The sequence below is a fragment of the Condylura cristata genome, unplaced genomic scaffold, assembly GCF_000260355.1.
Source record: "Condylura cristata isolate star-nosed mole 26May11 unplaced genomic scaffold, ConCri1.0 scaffold00040, whole genome shotgun sequence".
Classification (NCBI taxonomy): Eukaryota; Metazoa; Chordata; class Mammalia; order Eulipotyphla; family Talpidae; genus Condylura; species Condylura cristata.
The window spans coordinates 5,895,413-5,906,574 of NW_004567141.1; positions in this window are offsets into that span (position 1 = coordinate 5,895,413).

The following is an 11,162-nucleotide window of genomic DNA, read 5'->3' on the forward strand; positions in this document are numbered from 1 at the left end:
GGGTCAGGAGAGGTCTGCCATGCCATGTAGGTCAGCCCCCAGGCAGGGGATTGAACTCGTGCTGCAGTGGCTTCGGAGAGCTTCACAATACGGTGCTTCCACCCCCTGTGCCACCAGGGAGTGCCCCACTACTTCTCTTCTCCCTATATCTATTCCCTTTGAATTTCTCACCAATTAAAAAAATCTTTGAGCACATAGATTTGATTACTTTGCTTTTTAAAAAAAATATTTATTTAAAAAAATGTTATTTATTTATGCATACAAGAGCTGGGGTACAAGCCAGAGGCATGCAGGGGTAGGGGCAGGGGTGAGAGGATTCACCCCCAGAGTGGGGAGCAGAATAGGAAGATCTACTGAAACACACTGTTGAGGGGAGCAGTGGGGAGACAGAAGAGGTCTGCTGAGCCATGTGGGTCAGCTCTCTGCTGGGAATCAAAATCAAACTTGACTTGCAGTGGCTGCGGACAGCTTCATAGTCATAGTGCTGCTCTTTAACCCGTTGCACCACCAGGAGGGCCCTTGGTTACTCTGCTTTTTTTTTTTTTAATTTTTTTAGATTTATCTATTTGTGCATACAGAACTGGGGTACAGGCCAGAGGCTCAGGGGCAGTGAGAGGCTTCACCAGAGACAGAGTGGGGAGCAGAACAGACAGATCAACAAAGTACACTGCTGAGGGGAGCAGCGGGCAGGTCAGGAGAGGTCTGCTGCTCCATGTGGTCACCTCCAGGGCAGGCGGGGATCGAACTAGTGCAGAAGTGGTTTTTGATTCTCAGTGCTGTGCTTTAACCCGCTGCGCCACCAGAGAGGGCCTGGTTACTCTGCTTTTATGTGCAGCTGGGCACAAATCTTTAGAGTGGGCAACACAGAGTTGTCCTCTTTACAGTTGGGATCCTGCAGCAGCCCTTGGTTTTGCCTGCCATTAGAGGGAAGGGTAAACACTGTATTTAAGTCTAGCAGCAATATGTACAATGGGATTGCTGGGGATCTAGGTATTCTGATAACCACTTCTTCATAAACTTTAGTGAGTTTCACTGGAGGCTTCTGCAGAGTCCTGCACAAGAACTTACACACTTAAAGTGACCTTCCTATCTGCCTTTTCAGAGGGAACTTGCAAGGAGCTGTAACCTGCAGCTTTTTGCTGGCAGGCTGGGTTCCCTGTTTGGTGGTTTCCGAAGTGTGGGGAAGCTGCAAGAAAAGCCCGATATGGCTACCATTCTGTTCTGGTACTTCACTAAAACTCACAGCTGGCAAGAACACAGTCAGACTGTGGAGATTCCCTACCAAGCTTACACGGACTCCAGGAGGGGCAGAGACTTGTTTTTTCTGTAAAGTGCTTCCGCATTCAGGATAGAAATGAAAGGTGAGAGGGGCATGTTGTGAGGGGTAAGCCAAAGGGTGAGACTAGAATTGGCAAACCTTAAAATGAAGTGTGGGATGGGCAAAAATTCAGTTCAACAATACATGTCGATGGAGGAGGAAAATGTAAATGGAGTAGGCTAGAGTAAACTGGACATTGGATGTAAGGGGGAACGCTAATTAATCTAGAGGTAGTCTTGTTACAGGGCAGGGAGAGGGGTGCCCAGAACTCCCAAACCTGCCCTCTTTAAGTAGGTTCTGCCACCCACTGCATCAAGACAAAACATACTCTAGTGCGAGAGACCTTTAATGAGAAAGAACGTTAGTACAATTAGTGTGCAGCGAAGAAAAGACAAATAGCCTTTTATAGCTCAGCCTAGAGGTAGTCTTAAATAGGAGGCAGAGAGACCCTTGGCAACTTAAAGTTTTTTCTTTATGGGTGTGTGTTAGGAGACTTCACCGGACTGGTAGTGTAACAGGGCTGTCCCCAGGAAAAGGGGGAGTTTCAGGTTCCCTGCCCCACCCAGAAGGAGGGTGGAGCTGAGCAGAGAAGAGAAGAGGAGTTTGGAGAAGGAAGGAAGCAGGGTGGAGAGCCAGAAGGAGACCTGAGGAAGCCACATGGAGGAAAGAGCATGTGATGAAGAAGCTGTGCTTGTTTCTTGGCCCTGGACTGGTTGAAAGAGATGTGGGTGAGAGACCTGTGGGGAGGTGACTATGGCAGTGTTTATATTGACTTTGATTGTGCTCTTTTCCTCCCAGATTTGTCTGGCCATTTCTGACCCGTTTCTATGGGTCCCAGCCAAAAAGTGCTTTAGGCTTGTGGCAGGCTTTCAGGCCTTGCTTTGTGCCAATCCCTTTGGGGTGGACTTTTGCCTACGAGTGGATGGGTAACTTCAGGTGCTTGATTCAGAAATTATATTCTTTGTTTTCTGTATTTTATACTCATTGTATTAAAGTTCCTTTTCATTAAAGTCTTGCTGCGGCAGATGGCAGGACCTATTCAGAGCAAGCAGGTTTGGGGGGCTCAAGGTTACCCCTCTCTCCCTGCCCTGTAACAGTAGCAGTGGCAAACAGAAAAGCACTGGTTATGCACCTGGTATCTGAGTAGATCTGAGTGAATGGGGCATATTGAGACTTTGGGTAAAAAGATGGACAGTTGATAAAGAGAGAGATTATTTGCAAGTAGGCAGGCAAGTGAGTACAGATGTTAAAGGACAGCAGTGCAGAAAAGCCGGACATTGACATGTGAGGGTGCTAGTGGAGAAATGGCCACAAACGGAGGTCAGGGTGACCTCAAGCTGTCATCTGCACAGAGGTTGGTGCGCTTCTAGAGCTTCTAGATGACACAGTTTCTCTCCCATTCTTTTTTCCAAAAGAGAAAATTGAAGTCTGAAGAGATGATCATAACCCTTCCCTTCCCTCTGACCCTGATCATCCATTCCTATTTGTTATGTAGGAAGTTGATCTATAATGACTTGCTCATATTGAAGATTCAGACATCTTCCTGTATTTTATGGGTCCCACCAATACCTTGTACAGTTTCAGTAGCAAAATCATGGAGTGTCTAACATCCAATTATTTTGATTTCTGACCTTCTGTCCAATTCCTTTTACTTTTGTTTTACATCATCCACTTACTCTTAGGTTCGTATCACAGACTTTCTGGCTACAACTTCCTGTACTATCACTCCTCCAACTTCTGCATTCTATTATATTTCTTAAATTTAAAATCAGTAACTCACTTATCAATGCTCCCAAATCCATTGGTCTTTTGTAAACTTTAACCAAAGAGCAGTACATCTGTATCCTTTGCTGACCTCCTATCTGATGCTAAAGACTGCCGGAGAATCACTAAACCACAGAATTTAACACCAATACAAGTTCATGGTCTCTTATGTCAATTTAGTCTCCTAAGATCCTGCATATTTCTGAGAATCATAAACGCCCTTCATCTCCATAACACAATTGTAAACCTCACCATTTGCCTCATCAAGTGTTCCCTACCACATTCCTTCTGGCTCTAGTTTTATGAAAATAATAATAAAAAACAAAGGTTGACTTCTGGTTTCCCGGCAGTCATGAAAGAGGCTTGGAAATCACCATTCTATCCTAACAAGTAAAATTTGAGCACAATGTAAAATCTGACGAAGAATTAGGTCACAGAGCAAACTGCTGTCCCTCCAAACTGGAGAGATACACAAGCAGACAAAGAGAAACACATCTTATCAGGCCAGAAACCAGGTACAAAAAGTGGCATGGGAAGCAGTGCTGGGGCAGAAAAACCCTGACTTGTAATTTGCTGGTGACTTGCTTGAGACTCAGTCAGGACAAAAAGAATTTGAAAAGGTGGGGGACCCAGTCATGGAAGGATAGTGTTTTTTGTTGAGTTTTATCTCTAAGAACTCTTCCAGGTCCTCACAGTGAATATTGGGAGAAAATCCTCTTGTTTACAGCTGGAGGAGGAGAAAGGTAATAATTTTGAAATATCTGTGCTTCTTAAAAAGCCTGCCCTCAGGAAAAATGATTTTACTAGGGTGTAATCTGCTGGGGTTTTATCTGAGCCTAATCTTTCTGTGGGAGGGACATACCCAGCTCCAGTCTCTCTAGTTCTGACTCACTTTAGGCAATGGAAAACAGAAGCAATGGTGAAGTTCACAGTCCAAACCAAGGCTCACTAAAGACCAAGATCTATAAAATAATTCCTCTTCTCCCACACCTTGCCACTACATTGCTAAAGGTTCCATTACCTTAGCCTCTTTTACCCAGTACTCCAATACATTGTTTACCTTTCAACCAAAATTGCAAGCCATACTAAAAGACCACACACACACACACAGAATTTCAAAGGATTGAACAAGCAACAGAGCCATATATGGCAGTATATTAGAATTATCAGAGCAGCAATTTAAAAAATTATAATTAATACACTAAAGGGTATGATAGAAAAAAGTAGACAATAGACAGTAGGCAAAAAGAGATAGCAATAGAACCTCTAAGATGGAAATTATAAGATAAAATAGAAGTGCCAGAAAACAAACAAACAAAATTTACAAAAGATATGAAGAATGCTTGTGTTCTCACTAAAAGACTGAACATGATTGCGGAAAGAACCTCTGACCTTGAGGACAGACAATAAAAAAACTTTAAAAACTTTGAAAAGCAAAGAGAAAAAGACGGGGGAGGGGGGGAGAGCTAGAACGGAATGTCCCAAAGCTGTAAAACAGCTATAAAAGATATAATATACATGCAGGAGGAATAGTAAAAGGAGAGGAGAGAAAGGGAATGAAGCCATGCTTTAATTAATAAAGATTAAGAATTTCTCTAAATTAATGTCAGATCTAAACTACAAGGCTAGTAATCTCAGAGAACACCAAGGAGGGAAAATGCCACACACAAAAAGAGATAATATCTAAGGACATTAAAGATAATTAATAGAAAATTAAAGCTAAAGACAATATCTTGAAAGAGGCTTGAGGGGAGAGGAAACCCTTACTTTAGGAGGACAAATAAAAGAGTGATATCTGTCTTAGCCCCAGAAACCACACAAGCAAGAAAGAATAGTGAAACATTCCAAGCCACCAACTTGGACTTCTATATCCTTCAAAAATGAAGAAGGAAGAAAGACTTTCTCAGACAAACAAAACTGAAGGAATTTGTTGCTCTGTAGAAAAAAGGAAAATGACATAGGACAGAAATTTGGATCCACATAGAGGAAGGAAGAACACCAGAGAATGAATAAGTGAAGGTAAAAAGTAAAATCAAAACTTTAATTTTTCTTATTCTTAATTGATCTGCTAGCAGTTTGTTCAGAATAATGAATTTGCTTATGTATGCATATATGTTTATATATGCTTATATATGCACACATATGCACAGAAATACATGTATATATATGTAAACTTGTGTATAAGTAAAGTAAATATGCAGAAAAAGTATTTGACAAATTCAAAACCAATTCATGATTGAAATAGAGGGGAATGTCATCAACTTCATAAAGAGCATGTACAGAAAGTCTACAGCTAACATCATGTGGGGAGAAACCCAAAGTTTTCCCACTTAATCAGGAACAAGGCTGATGTCCTCTTTCACTATGTCTTCCAAACATGGTATGGAACTACAGTTCACATGTTAAGATGGGAAAAGGAAATAAAAGGCGTTCAGATTGAGAGGGAGGAAATAGAAATCTTTGTTTGTAGATGAAATGATCAGTTAGAAAATCTAAAAGAATCAACAAAATTTCCTGAAAATAATAAGGTATAATAAGGGATCATAATAACATTTCAGGACACAAGGTCAACATATAAAAGCCAGCTGCTTCCTTATATACCAGATAAGAATGTTTAGAATGAAATAGTATAAACCTGGCCCTCCCTGGTGGCGCAGCGGGTTAAAGCACAGCACTAAGAAGCTAAAGCCACTTCCGCATGAGTTGGATCCCTGCCTGCCCCAGGTGACCACATGGCTCCGGCAGACCTCTCCTGGCCCACCTGCTGCTCCCCTCAGCAGTGTACTTTGTCGATCTGCCTGTTCTGCTCCTCACTCTGTCTCTGGTGAATCCTCTCACTGCCCCACACCTCTGGCCTGTACCCCAGTTCTGTATGCACACAAAAAAGAATGAAATAGTATAAACCTAGCAAAATATATACACACTTTATGTGAGGAAAGCTATAAAATCCTGATGAAGGATATTAAAGGATATTAAAGAATGCAGACCTTTGGATACTGGTTTGAATGAATAAATTGCTAAGACTTTAAAAGGCATATGACACATGTAAAACATCAGAAGTTTGAACACCGAGATGATATAGAATGATAAAAAGAGTTACTAGTAATCTTTTGGTATGATAGAGACACATGTTGAAATGGTTACAGAGGAAAATTTTGAAATAGTGGTTCACGGGAAAAAAAATAAGACAAATTACTTCTAAAGGAACATTCATACTGATGGCTAACTTTTCAGTATCGACAAGGGGAAGCAGAAAAGAATGGGATAATGAGTCCATGTGATGAATGAAATACCTGCCAACCACTGAAAATATTTGTGTTACGATAAGTCTGGGTGTGGGAACTAACAAATTCCAGTATTTCGGGGCTTAACCAGTGGGGTGGGGGAACAGAGAGCATGCAGGCCTAGGCCGCTGATTTGCCAGCTTCCCGGCAGGCTGAGACTCTCCCCTGTTGGCGTGTTGCTTCCTGAGTCGCTCTTAGGGTCACCCCTTGGGTCAGTTACATGCATGAGGCTGTGTGGTAGTGATGAGGGTGTGGTTAAAATTCTTGGGGTTCTTATGTTGGCGGGGAGGGAGTACTAAAGGTTAGATTACAGTGCTGACAAGTTAAGGATGCAGGTTGTAAGTTTTCAGTCAACTATTATAAGGATAGAAAAAGGGTTTATAATTTCCAAACTAGTAAAGGCTGAAAAATGAAATAATTAAAAAAAAATTAATCCAAAATAAGGCAAAAGGGGAAGAATAAAATGAAAATGGTCAGTTTACTTTTTATTAAACATTTTTATTTATTTATTTGTGTGTGTTTGTGTGTGTCTGTTTGTGTGTATAGAAGAACTGGGGTATAGGAAGACAGGGGAGGTCTGCTGTGCCATGTGGGTCAGCTGACTGCCTGGGGATCGAACTCAGTCCACAGTGGTGATAGTGCTGAGTCTTAAAACACTAGGCTACCAGGTAGGCCCCCAAAGATGGTAGATTTAAACTCAAATATTTAATTTCTGGGCTTACAAGTATCTAAGCATCATAATACATGTGCAATAATTTCTGCCTTGGCCACTACTTTGGAAGGGGTTTTGCCCTGAAAGGTCACTCTACAGCCTAACTTCACTGTTGTGTGCCTAAGTGTGTCAAAGTTATCCCTCAATGTCCCACTTCCTCATAGTGTAACAGGGTGGTCCCCAGGAAAAGGGGAGGTTCTAGGTTTCCTGCCCCACCCAGAAGGAGGGTGGAGCTAAGCAGGGAGGAGAAGAAGACTCTGGAGAGGAGACTGAAGAGGAAGGAGGCAGGATGGAGCCAGAAGGAGACCTGAGGGAGGCACACGGAGCAGAGAGACGTGAAGAAACTGTGCTTGCTGCTTCTTGGCCCTTGACTAGGTGATACAGATGTGGGTGAGAGAACCGTGTGGAGGTTCACTATGGCAGCACTTACCTTGATTTTGATTTTGCTCTTTTTCTCCCAGACTTGTCTGGCCATTTCTGATCCTTTTTCATGGATCCCAGCCAGAAGGTGCTTTAGACTTGTGGTGGGCTTTCAGGCCTTGCTTTGGGCCAATCCCTTCTGGGTAGACTTTTACCCCCAAGGGAATGGGTAACTTCAGGTGTTTGATTTAGAAACTATATTCTTTGTCTTTTCTGCATTGCACACTCATTGTATTAAAGTTCCTTTCCATTAAAGGTCTAATATGTTTTGTCTTGATGTCATGGATGGCAGAACCTATTTAGAGCAGGCAGGTTTGGTGAGTTCAGCTCTCCCCTTGCTCTGTAACAATATGTCAGCAAAAGAACTCAGAAAATTCTAGAGAAGAGATCATAAATAGTGTTTTGCTTTTTTTTTTCCCCTAGGCTTATTTCTTTTGGTTCATATGGAGCTTTAACTTGGAATTAGGGAGTGATCTTTCTGCCCACCTATGCCCATGCAAATACTTCTTTCCACTAGCTCTTTCCCGCCACAGTGCAGCGGCCTCCTGCCTGACATGACCTGTACCTGTCAGGGATCTCTCTTCACTGACCTCCTTCCACAGAGGCAGGTCTCCTCAAGGCCACTCGCTTATGACGATGCAGGCCTCTCAGCAAGACTGTCCCTTTTGGGACAGCTCTTCCTGCCCACTGTGCCTATGCAAGTGTCCCCTTTTCTGTCCCTTTTTAAATAAATCTTCTCTTTAAATATAAAAAATAAATAAATTGGAATTAGTGTGACCATTTATAAGTGGGGAATTTCACATAAAAACACAGATGTCTAGCTTAGCTTGAATAATTAAAACATGGGGCCCTCCCTGGTGGTGCAGGGGGTTAAAGCACAGCATTGAGAAGTTAAAGCCAAAAAAAAAGAAGTTAAAGCCACTTCAGCACGAGTTCAATCCCCGTCCTGGAGGAGATCCACATGGTGCAGCAGACCTCTCCTGACCTGCCTGCTGCTCCCCTCAGCAGTGTGCTTCATTGATTTGCCTGTTCTGCTCCCCACACTGTCTCTGGTGAATCCTCTCACCACCTCTGCACCTCTGGCCTGTACCCCAGTTCTGTGTGCATAAAAAAATAAATCTTAAAAAAAAAAAACAACCCATGGGTTTTTGTTACAAATGGCAGTGCTCTTGTAACGCCCACTGTCTTGGAACATGGCCTCTGTCTGCTTGTCATCATCTCTACCATCTCTACTGCGTGTTATCTTCATGACTTCCGAAGCACTTCTGTTTGAAATCCTAGAGCATCCTCAACTTGAATACATTTTCTAGGGTTCTAAGATATCTGTTCACCCAATATTTTTTTTCTTATGTGAATGGACTCCACATTTTGGATCAATAATAATCCCTCCATTTACCAAGCAGGTATTGAAAGCACTCTATATACACCTTGTGAAACTATTATAGCAATTCTGTGAGAAAGTGGTTTCAGCGAGCATACCCACTTCAGAGATGAGAAAATTGCAGCTTGGTGACCTTAAGGAAATTTCTGTAAGTGGTGGAACTAAGACTTAAGCTAGCTCTGGTGCATGCTATGGGACCTGAGTCCTTAGCTTTCCTCTCTAATTTTTTTTTTCCCCCAGGATATTTTTATTTATGCATACAAAAACTGGGGTACAGGCCAGAGTGTGGGGGAGTGGTGTGAGAGGATTCACCAGAGACAGAGCCAGGAGCAGAACAGGCAGACAGACTGAAGTACACTGCTGAGGATAGCGGGGGGTAGCGGGGGGCAGGTGAGGTCTGCTGTGCTATGTGGGTCACCCCCTGGCTGGGGATGGAATTTGTGCTGCGGTGGCTTCATATGTGCTAAATCTCTTGCACCACCAGAGAGGCCCTTTTCTCCCCAGTTTCATCTTATGTCACTCCTCCTCACTCCTCACTCAGGTCGCTCTGATTCTGTATGAGGATACCTCCTAGCATAGTTCATTCTCTTGTCTAACCATCTCTTGCTGGGCCCTCCCTAGTGACTTTGGCACAGCGGGTTAAAGCACAGCACAATGAAGCTACCACAGCCACTGCAGCATGAGTTCGATCTCTGGCCAGGGAGCCGACCCACATGGCACAACAGACCTCTCCTGTCTCACCCACTGCTTCCCTCAGCAGTGTATCTCAGTACATCCGTCTGCTCCCCACTCTGTCTCCGGTGAATCCTCTCACCCCCACACCGCTGGCCTGTATCCCAGTCCTGTATGCATAAATAAATAAATCTTATATAAAAAAAGAAACCTTTAATAAAGATCTCGGGCCAAGAGATTTATAGCTATTCTTTGTACATATGGGGGTACCCTCCTTCCCATGTCCAAGTGGGTGTTGGAGATGGCTCATAAGAACTACTTGTTAATTTTTCAGGAATTTCACAAACTGACTGAAGTCACATTGGTAGCTTGAAATCAGTCATGGTGGAGTAGTTTCACCATGAAAACAGGTATACTCTACAAATCAATGTGCCCCACCCCCACACAGAGCTAAGTTAAACATTCCCTAGAGTACCATTGTCTCTTCTCTCTCCTGCTCCCCCACCATCCATTACTTATCGCTTTCAGGTCCTCTTATTTGCTTCTTAGCATTTATTATGCTTCGAGGTTATGTATATTTAGTTTCTGGTTATCAGATAATGAAACCTTTGCCTTACAGGATTTTTAGAATTTATTTATGAACTGGTACAGGCCAGAAGTATGTGTGTGTGGTGGGGGGTGTGTGTGTGAGAGGACTCACCAGAGACAGAGTGGGGAGCAAAACAGGCAGATTGATGGAAATACACTGCTGAGGGGGCGGCAGACAGGTCAGGAGAGGTCTGCAGCGCCATGTGGGTAGCTCCCTGGCCAGGGATCTAACTCATGCTGCAGTGGCTGGCGATAGCTTGATAGCACTGTATCTTTAACCTCTGTGCCACCAGGGAGGCCCAGGAGTCACATTCCGTGTCTGTAGGGGATGGGGGCGTGGGGGCGAGGGGGAGGGTTTCGCTAGGGGACTGCTTTGGGATTTTTCAGCCTTGAGGTTGTAGGGCGATGTCAGAGTGAGTGAGGGAAGATCATGAGACAGTGTGATGAGAAAATGGCATGTGGAATTGCTGCTAGATGTTTGAGACTTTCTGCAGATGAACCCCAATGGTGTCAAGGTGCCTGAGAAGGGCGGGCGTGAAAAGGGAGGGCAGGAAGGAGGAAGGCTCTGTTGAAGAGGTGCCATTAAGAAACATTTCTGGGGAAGGGCTCTGATGGGGAGCCCTCCTCTGTGGATCAGGTGCCAGTGTAGTTGTCATTTCCCTTTGTTCAGTCTTCTTTCTGCAGAGTTATGGTGGGAACTATCATTTATTTGTTTATCTTATTTTTTAAAGATTTATTTTATTTATGGGGACTCCCTGCTGCCGCAGGGGTTAAAGACAGCACTGTCAAGTTTTCACTAGCCCCTGCAGCACAAGTTCAATCCCCAGCCAGGGAGCTGACCCACGGGGTGCAGCAGACCCACTGTTCCCCTGAGCAGTGCCTTTCAGTTGGTCTGCCGGTTCTTCCCCACTCTGTCTCTGGTAAATCCTCTCACCCCCTGCATCTCTGGCCTACAACCCACTTCTTGTATGCATTAAAAATAATAATAAATCTTTAAAAAATTGTATTTTATTTATGCATACA